Here is a 10,487-nt window from a genome sequence, read left to right as displayed (position 1 = left end):
CCAAGATTCCTTGTTGAGGCATGGCGTAACCATGAGGCAGATTACCAGCTCTTTGGCAACTGTCACAGTTACGTACAAACTTTCGGGAATCTCTATAGAGTGTGGGCCAATAGAAGCCACATTGGAGGACCTTGGTGGCTGTCCGCTCACCTCCGAAATGGCCTCCATATTGGGATCCATGGCAATGCCATAGGATCCTCTGTGTTTCTTCTCTAGGAACACACCTACGGATTATTCCGTCTGCACATCTCTTAAAGAGATATGGTTCATCCCACAAGTAGTACTTTGCATCAGTGATTAATTTTTTCATTTGTTGCCTGTTGTACTCTTTGGGTATGAACCTTGCAGCTTTATAGTTTGCAATATCGGCAAACCATGGTGTTTCCTGAATGGCAAATAAATGCTCATCTGGAAAAGTCTCAGAGATCTCAAGAGAGGGGAGGGACGTCCCTTCTACTGGCTCTATCCGGGACAGATGATCAGCCACTTGGTTCTCTGTCCTTTTTCTGTCTCTTATTTCTATATCAAACTCTTGCAGAAGCAACACCCATCTGATGAGCCTGGGTTTTGAATCCTGCTTTGTGAGTAGATATTTAAGAGCAGCATGGTCAGTATACACAATCACTTTTGATCCTACTAAGTATGATCTAAACTTGTCAATGGCATAAACCACTGCAAGTAATTCTTTTTCTGTGGTTGTGTAATTTTTCTGGGCCTCATTTAAAACGCGACTAGCATAATAAATGACGTGCAGAAACTTGTCATGCCTCTGTCCCAATACTGCACCAATGGCGTGATCACTGGCATCACACATTAGCTCAAATGGTAATGTCCAGTCTGGTGCGAAAATAACTGGTGCTGTGACCAATTTAGCTTTCAGCGTTTCAAACGCCTGCAGACACTCTGTGTCAAACACAAATGGCGTGTCAGCAGCCAGCAGATTACTTAGAGGTTTTGCAATTTTTGAAAAATTCTTTATAAACCTCCTATAGAATCCTGCATGCCCCAGAAAGCTTCTGATTGCCTTAACATTGGCAGGTGGTGGTAATTTTTCAATTACCTCTATTTTTGCTTGATCCACCTCTATTCCCTTATTTGAGATTTTATGCCCAAGGACAATCCCTTCAGTCACCATGAAGTGACATTTTTCCCAGTTTAAAACTAGGTTGGTCTCTTGGCATCTCTTCAGAACAAGTTTCAGGTGATCAAGACAGGAGCTGAATGAGTCTCCATATACTGAGAAGTCATCCATAAAGACTTCCAAAAATTTTTCCACCATATCAGAGAAAATAGAGAGCATGCATCTCTGGAAGGTTGCAGGATCATTACATAGCCCAAATGGCATCCTTCTATAAGCAAACACTCCAGATGGACATGTGAATGCTGTTTTCTCTTGATCTTGGGGATCTACTGCAATCTGGTTATAGCCTGAGTAGCCATCCAAGAAGCAGTAATAATCATGACCTGCCAGTCTTTCTAGCATCTGGTCTATGAATGGTAAAGGATAGAGGAAATTTCAGAGGCTCTTCCATCTCCTCTGAATCCTCCAAATCAAGCTGAACATCTTTAAATATGTCTTCCAACTCTGATTCGAGACTCTCAATCATCTTGATCTCTTCTACCAAAGAGTCAATAAGATCAACTTTTATGCAGTCTTTTGATGTGTCTGGATGCTGCATGGCTTTGACAGCATTCAACTTAAACTCATCATCATTGACTCTCAGGGTTATCTCCCCCTGTTGGACATCAATGAGAGTTCGTTCAGTTGCTAGGAAGGGTCTTCCTAGAATTAGAGTAGCACTCTTGTGCTCCTCCATTTCCAACACTACAAAGTCAGTGGGAAAGGCGAATGGCCTAACTCTGACGATCACATATCCTCAGGAAGGTGGTTAGATGTTGATTGGGGTCTTCTTGGACTCCTCCTCCGAACGAACAGTTGTTCTGAACAAGGGTGATGAGCTACGATTTTAGTTCAAAATTATTGGCATGGATGGTCGGCTTTTGAATGCTACTTCCACAGTTTCCTGGGTTTGGATTGATGTAAGAGCCTAAAACTCTTCTCTCCTCCCCAGCATGATTCGCTCGACCTTCTCTGCCATGGTTGTGAGCCTCTTCTTCATGATGGTTTTCCATGTTTTCTTCCATGTTTGGTTCAAAGTATTCCTCCTCTTCCTGGACACCCACTACTCGTTTTTCTCTTGCTTCCCACCTTAATCTAAGGAAGGTCCTCTCAGGTTCTGAATCAAAGGAAGTTAAAGCCCCGCTTCTTCTCCCTGTCATACAACCAACAAAGCATAAGCAAGGAAAATAGATGCAGAAAGTATTTCTGTTAGAATTACTGTTAGTGTGAGTGATGCAATATATCAAACAGTTAGTGGGTCAGTGAACTGAATTGTAAATAACTAAAAAAAACGAAAAAGTAGGGGGAGGGGAAGAAATTAACTAAAACTGAAAGTAAATTACTCAAACAAAAAATTAAATCAAACAAACTAAAAATGCTCAATCTAGTTATCCTCCAATTTAATCATTGTTGATTCAAAATCAATCCCCGGCAACGGTGCCATAAACTTGATACGCGGAAAACTTGTCTTGCAACAAATTTCCTTCGGCAAGTGTACCGAATTCGTCGTCAAGTAAAAACTCACAATAGAGTGAGGTCGAATCCCACAGAGATTGATTGATCAAGCAACTTTAATTAGAGGAATGTTCTAGTTGAACGAATCAGAATTTGAGTTGAGAATTGCAGAAAATTAAATGGCGGGAAAGTAAATGGCAGAAACAGTAAATGCTGGAAATAAAGAGCTGAATATAAATGGCAGAAAGTAAATTGCAGAATTTTAAATGGAAATGGGGTAATTGCTCATAAAAGTAAATGGCAGAAATTAAAGAGAATAGGTAAGATCAGAAATGGGGAGTTTATTGGGCTCAGGAGATGTTGCATTCTCCGGATCAAGTTCATTTTCATCTCTTCCTCAATCAATGCATTCATTGATCTCCTTGGCAATCTTAAGTGATCGAATTACAATTCCTTGTAATTCAATCTCTCAAATCTTGATCAATAGCCAATTCCTTGGTCAATTGCTCATGAGAAGAGATGAAGTATGGTCACTGATTATACCACATGCATTTCCCAAATCAAGTGTCGGAAGGATTATAGTCACATATCCATCCACACCCAATTTGGTCCAGCATGAGAAAGCATTTCTAGCATGATCCCTTCATTCCTCTTTCAAGGTTCAGAAGAGATCCAAGTATGACTAGCTTCTTTTCCAAGATAACTACCCAATTGGATGAAGATCGAAAGCTTTCTAGTAAAATCAAGAGAAAAGATAAAAGAAGGAGAATGAAAACTAAAATTGATCCATCAAATTACAACAGAGCTCCCTAACCCAATGAACGGGGTTTAGTTGTTCATAGCTCTGGAAAATGAAAACAAAGATGGAGAATACATGCTGAAAGTAAACTAGAAGTGCAGAGAAAGTAAAATACAGAGAGTAATTCTAGGCCAAAGGCTCCCTAAAGTTTCCAGCTCTCTACTAATTCAAAGTTACTCCTATATATACTACTCTTCTGATCTTCTAGTTGGCTCTTCAAGTCTTGGGTATGGGCTTTTGGATCCTGAGTTTAAAGCAGTTATCTTCATCATTGGGCTTAGCTTTGCTTGCAGAGAGAGAGTGTGAAGTAGGCAAGGACTTTTAGCTCAGGACGTTAGTGGTGTTAACGTTAAGTGAAAGTGTGGGTTCGAGAACGTCAGTGACAATCACCTTTTTCACTAACGTTGCTCACCCAAGTATGAGCCACGTTAACCTCAACGTTAGTGGCACAAACGTTACCACTAACGTTGCCTCTTGGTCCTTCGCACACGTTATTGGGACTTACCTTTCCCAATAACGTTGATAAGCCTCCCCCTTCCCTACGTTAGAGTCCACGTTAACTTAGTTAACATTCCACGTTAGAGGTCACGTTAGTTAGATTAACGTGGCTGCTAACGTGGTTCTTCCTTGCTTCTTTTGTCCTGAAATCAAGCAATAAGGTGCATCAAAGTTCTAATCCAAGTCATGGGAAATGCAACATCCAATTTGTCATTAAATTCATGCAAAATCCTCATGAAACCATGTAAAGTGCACAATGTATGCTTGAATCAAGATGTAAGCGAATATCTACCCAAAAAGGAGCTTATTTTCTAAGAAAATGCATGAAACTACCCTAAAAACAGTAAAGAAAAGGTCAGTGAAACTGGCCAAAATGTCCTGGCATCAATATCCATCACCCTCACTGGTGAATATTTATGGGGGTGAGCTCATCCGGGGCTTTCACAGTGCCCGGCCACCCTGACGACATAGGGTCAAAAGAGCTTCGAGTCTCAACCTGGAGCATGTGGTGGCTAGCCACTGCTTTCTCCCAGGGAAACTCTTATCTCCGATAGTGGAAGTGCAACATTCACATTTATCAATGATTCAGCATATACATGCATTCAATCTCATCCATGGATCAACATCCATCTCAGCCATCTGGCTCACGGTTCAGTCCAGAACCAGCCAATATTCATATCATACACACCCATTCCGGCTCACGGTTCAATCCAGAACCAACCAATATTTATAATCATACACAGCCATTCCGACTCACAACAAAACAGGACTTCCACATTCAACATCATCAATTCATAAAATTGGCATTTAAGCCATAAATCACTTTTTCCCAAATCATTTCACTCTGAAATCAAGTTCCAACTCTTTTCAGCCTTGGCTTTAAAGATCTCATTTCTCAAATCATCTCAGGCTCATGGCTCATCATTCAAAATCATCCATCCAACAATGGGATTTTATAACAAAGTTTCTCGGCAAGGTCCCAAGTCCTTAGGGGAGAATAGCATAACTCATTTCGCCAAATTCATTTAAAATCATTAAAACCTTGGCTTTCCGATTTGAGTAATAAAATAGGATCTAAGCCAAACCGAGTCACGTAATCATTTACTTCTTTCAAGTCGTTTCCTTTACTTAGGCAAAACCAACTTCAACCCCCATGATAAATTCTAGAACGTTTCAACTGTTCAAAATTATTTTAGTCTTGCAAGAATTCAGAGTTCAAAGAGTACTTAAAACCTTTCTCAAAACATTTCAAAATGAAACTTGTCAATAGACATTTAGGTTCTTTCAGCATCATTGAAACTCCTCTAATTGAAACCCTCAAGTCAAATTCAAAGGCATTGCCCTTGTCACATTTAAAACAGCTTTAAAACATAAGTTTCATCTAAATAACTTTCTCTTGAAAAAGATACAATGCCTTTCTTAAGAAGCAAGACTAAATCACAATTCCCTCTTTAATAATTCATTTCAAAAGCATGAATCATCCTTTTCTTGATATTTCAACTAAAATAGTAGAAGCCTTCAGCTCATCATTTTTCTTAGACAACATTTCAATAAAGACTCAGATTTTATAGAAATTTCGGCAGCATCTCCCCTAAAACTTGGACTTTGCCACCCGGTCCGGGTCCCAACAAAACCATTCCACAATCTTTTTCCAACAGCCCAAAATCCAAAATCGATTCAAAGGTAAGCCAAAATCCAACAGTTAATCTCAATACCATATTTCAAGAAAACTGTTTCAAAAATCAAATCATTATTATCAGCCGAATAAACTCATTTCTAAAGTTTCAAAGAAACGGTTCAATAACAATCATTCATAAAAAACCAGATCATTTAAAGCAAGCCAGGGTGAATTCAAGAGTGAATTCTATTTTTCACATTCTTAATAAAATTAACTCATATCAATTCTCAACGGATTAAACTCGATCTCAAAGCTTTAAAAGAATCAACTTGAAAAGCATTTCGTTTCACAAAACCACACAACAATCCAGTCAAACAAACACCCATAATCATACAAAACAACCAAACAATACATAGGACTGATACAATCACCAAATACACATCCTCACATCAGTACCCATATGTAATAATTCCGATAATAAACTATAGTTTTCGAAAAGCGCCCCTACCTCAAAATGCAAATCCATAACCCAAATGCCTCATCAAGTCCTTTCCGCCTCAACCCGAATTGACGGCAACCAAAACCTCAGCTCCCAGCCACTTTCGCAATAACCATATCAACACTATTCGTAACATATAATAATCAGGACTCGACCACACGTTACCAAAACTCATATTCATTAACCAAACATAACGAAATACTAACGCGAGGCTTTCCGAAACATACTTACCGAAGAAGGAACGGCTGAACCGAACAGCGACAGTCTCTTGAACCGGTTCGGCGGCAGCGCGTCAGCCACCTCAAGTGACAGCGGCGACCGGACTCCAGCGTTGGTAACTGAAACCCACATACAGAGGCGATAAAGCTTCCGGAATCTTAAACGAATGAAAACCAAATTCAAAGCCCTTACCGGTAGAGTTTTTTGGTGACGGCAGAAGTAGCCAGAGGCTCCGACGGTGGTTCCGAAAGTCACAGAACCACTCCCGGCGGTCAGTATCACAGAGACGCAACTCCCTTGCCCGGCAGCGGCACCTGTGGTGGCCTGAACACTCTTCTGGCTGCAGTTCAGCTTGACATCACCCGCAGCGGCGAGCTCAAATGGTGGCAGACACAACCCTCCTCCTCCTTACTCGTTCCGATCTCTCTCTCTCCAACGGTGACGCAGGTGGATTCCTTTCCCGTCACAGCACCCTTCGTGCACCGTTTCCCCCGGTTCCCTTTCCCAGAAGTGTTCTCTTCCCCAGCAGCGGCGAAACTACACCTCCTTCCAACCTCAGACGCAAGTTCTCCCTCTCCTTCACTCATCATGCTCGACGGTGACTACAGCCCCTTTTAGAACAGCGACGGCGGCGTGGCGTGAAGCAGCGCCCTCACTTCCTCTTTGTGGCGGCTTTATCGGCGACAACAGTAGCGTCGTTAGAGGACATGGAAGCAGTGGTGGCCGAACAAGAACGCGATGAGGCTGAGGACGAATGGCGGCGACGAATCGAGGTGGTGGCTCCCTGGACAACAGCGGCGCGGTAACGACTCGCAGGTCTAACGACGGCGACGCGACGGCGGTGGTGAAGCCCGACGCGCCGGCGACGCTCCTCCCTCCTCTCTTCCTTCCTTCCTTCTTCGTTTGTCCCTCACCCCACTTCCCTTTCTGTTTCATTCTTTCCCTCTTCTGGTGGCTGGGTGTGTGTGTGTGTGTTTAGAGTAGAGAAGGTAGTAGTTGTGGCTGCTTGGGTTTGGGGGGCTAGGGCTTCATTTTTGAAACTTAGGGTTAGGGGTACTTTTGTAATTTCAAATAAAAGTAGGGGTAACATAGTAATTTGGAATAAATTTTAATCCAACAAAATTAATGTATAGAAATACTATTTGCTCATCAATTTTACAAATTATTTTCAATAAAATGTCCCAACCAAATAATTAGAAATAATATACTTAATTTCTTCATTTTCCAAAATAGCAGTATTAATATTTAAAATATTAATTACTTAGTTCAAATCATGTAAAATCCCTCTTATTTCATAACTGCCAAATTCATAATCTGAATATAGAAAATAACCCAATAGTTATAAAATTGGATAAAAATCATAACTCGTCTCAAATTCAATAAATCAAAACTTGCCTTAATTATCTTTAATAAAAATGATTTCCGAAATTAAGGCTATAAATAACAATATGATTTGAGACTTGATCATAATAAGACTTTTCAAAGGTTCTGGATCCTACATTTAGAAAATAAATATAGTAACAATGTTATTGAGTTTGCACATATATGTTCAAGACTCATCCCAAGACTCCTTTTTAACAAAACTAATCTCAATTGATATACCAGATATATATTTCCTATAACTAACAGAACTTAATTTTACTAAGTGATTTCACTATCTTTTGTACCCTTTGTCAAGTATAAATTAACTAATTTAGTTAATACATTGCTTTAAACACAGCAAGTAATCTGCTTCATATACTCCTCAATAATAGTGAACTATGCTTCATAAACAACTCAAATTGTCAAAATCAGATTTCAAGAAATGCATAATTTATCAAGCATGGCAAAGCTAAGTTCTCAAACAAAATTTTAATTGAACACAGAATCACAACATAACAGAGCACAAAATACAGTAGAGTATATCACAACAGCATTGAGCAAAGCTAATCAATAATTAATTAAACATTCAATAATCAATCAATCATTCAATAATCAATATAATATCTGAATGAGAAATAAAAACAAAAAGAAAAACAAGCATTAGCAGTGAGCAGAGAAGCCATTACCTTCTTCGATCTGAGCAGTCTAGGCAGAGTATGAGGAAAAGTGGTTGAGCGCGACGGACGACGATGACCAGGCAACAAGCACGATGACGGACGGCGGCAAAAGCGTGGCTGAGCAGAGGTAGACCAGACGACAGACGCGGAGAACGAGGAAGAAGCTGTGATTGGTGAATGAGGAGAGGAGTTGGAGACTTGGATCACGACGACAACGACCAAACAAGGACAGAAGCTCTTGAGCGCGACGGACGGCGGCGGAAGCTATTGTAAGCTAGGGTTTCTTTTTGGGGGAATATAGCTTCGTTTAAGAGAGTGAGAGTTGAAAGGAGTTGGAGTGAACAGAGGTTGGGGAGCTCAGGAACGACGATGGCGCGACGGACGGCGGCAGTGTCTCCTTCCTTGCAGCGGCGGTGGAGGCTGCTGCTAGGATTTTGTTTTTTGTTTGAGAGTGAGTTTGAGAAAAGGAGGACTGGAGGAGACTGAACACCGAACGTTTTCCCTTATTGTTTTTTGTCCGAAAGCCAAAATGACACCGTTTCAGCAAAACCAACCGAGGTCCAGTTCGATCTGACCGACCGATTCTCGACCGGTTCAACAGTTTTTAGGCGATTTTTAAATTAGCGGTTTATAAGTTAAACCAAACAATAATAAATCTTAGTTTGCAGTTCAATCGGTCAGACCGATCGGTCCAATCCGATTTTCAGAACCTTGGTGTTATTATTAGATTTTACAATGGAAATTTTAATCGGTTGGTAATATTTTTCTAAAATGAATTTTTGTCTTTGACCATAAAATAATCCACGCCTAAATTTGATGGTAAAGTTTCTTGTTAAATTTGACAGTAAATTTGACCGTAATCAATATATTTATGATAGTATCATAACTTATGCACGCATCCATCACATTTCGAGTATACTGGTGCACTTCACACCACCTCTCACATTTAATATATTTATATAGCACACAAGGCTTTATTTGTTCTTTCAATGTGTTGTTGATGACTTATTCTTTGCCATCAACTTTTGTTAGAACAGAAATATTAGGTGTCAGTATATTTTATGATTTATAACTATTAATTAGTTATTATTAATATTTTTATATTTAATAGTATAAAATTATTTATTTTTTTATTATTAGTTAAATATTAACCAAATTTTAATAAAAATACTATCATTTTAAATTTTCTCTTGTTAAAATTAACAATATTTACCTACTTCTATTGGAGATCAATACTACTTCTGACTTCAGTCAATAACTTTTTCAATGTTCACAAGATATTCAACATTTGTTTTATTTGCCAATCTGCTACTTTAGTCCATAGAAAGGAAGCCTGCAACTTGAAAAGAGGGGGGATTCAAGAGAGTGCAACATAAACAATATTCAAATTAAATTTGCAGGTAACAATGATAAATAACTTAGTTCATAATGAATAATAATTTTTTCATTTTGAACACATGATATTATAAAAAGTAAATCTTTTATTATTGTTAATTAAATTGGAGTAAAAAAATTTAAAAGTCGGCGCAAAGAATTCGTCTATACATATTTATTCTTATTTTGCTTTAATTTTTACAATTTTGATTTTAATATTGTCATTGGTGTAATAAATTTTTAATTCGTTAAAAATATATAAACTTCTTAAGATTGTTCAGTCATAATTGAAAAGGCAATGATAAGAGATGGATATTCTAATAAAAATTTTATAATTGTCATCGTATAAAGATATTTTATTTTAACTATTAGATGATAAATTTTAAAATTTAATTTTTATATATTATACAAATATTATCTTTATTTAAAATATTACAAAATAAATACATCATTTTTTTTAAACTAAGATCATTGTATGAAAATATTTTTGATATCTTGACTGGAATAGTTATCATAATGTGAAAGATGAATTTACTTTAAGAAAAGGAAGATGAAGTAGAGCAGGGGTGGAGCTTAGTTAAGATAAGGAGAGCCATGGCCCCAAATTTTTGTTAAAAAAATTAGTAGTACTTTTTTAGAAAATAAAAAATAGTTCAGTTGACTCAAATACTTTAATTTACTATGACATAAAATATTAAAGTTCAATCTTCATCTCTTGTTTTTATTGTACAATAATTTTTTAGTTTTAACCATTCAAACCTTGTTGGATTTGGACTAAACTGAGTGTATTTGCATTTCGCAACTCTCTATTCAATAAACAACACTCCCTCTACCTTTGGATTCAAATATAAAAAATTAGGCATTTT

General features: G+C 38.2%; 2 long non-coding RNA genes across 2 annotated transcripts in view; one reads left to right on the top strand and one right to left on the bottom strand.

Moving 5' to 3' along the window:
• The window catches only part of LOC110266552, a 9,464-nt gene extending 928 nt beyond the window's left edge, over positions 1-8,536 (top strand). The window contains exons 2-3 of the long non-coding RNA XR_002353958.1: positions 1,298-1,313; positions 8,247-8,536. This is a non-coding gene — a long non-coding RNA (uncharacterized LOC110266552). The remainder of the gene's footprint in view (positions 1-1,297; positions 1,314-8,246) is intronic.
• Positions 6,068-6,443, bottom strand: LOC110266551. Its single transcript, XR_002353957.1, has 3 exons — positions 6,401-6,443; positions 6,221-6,327; positions 6,068-6,112 (listed from the first exon to the last, which is right to left on the bottom strand). It is a non-coding gene; the product is annotated as an uncharacterized LOC110266551 (long non-coding RNA).

This window comes from Arachis ipaensis, chromosome B09, assembly GCF_000816755.2.
Source record: "Arachis ipaensis cultivar K30076 chromosome B09, Araip1.1, whole genome shotgun sequence".
Classification (NCBI taxonomy): Eukaryota; Viridiplantae; Streptophyta; class Magnoliopsida; order Fabales; family Fabaceae; genus Arachis; species Arachis ipaensis.
The sequence above is the reverse complement of the archived record's forward strand: the minus strand, read 5'-3'. Positions and strand labels throughout refer to the sequence as shown.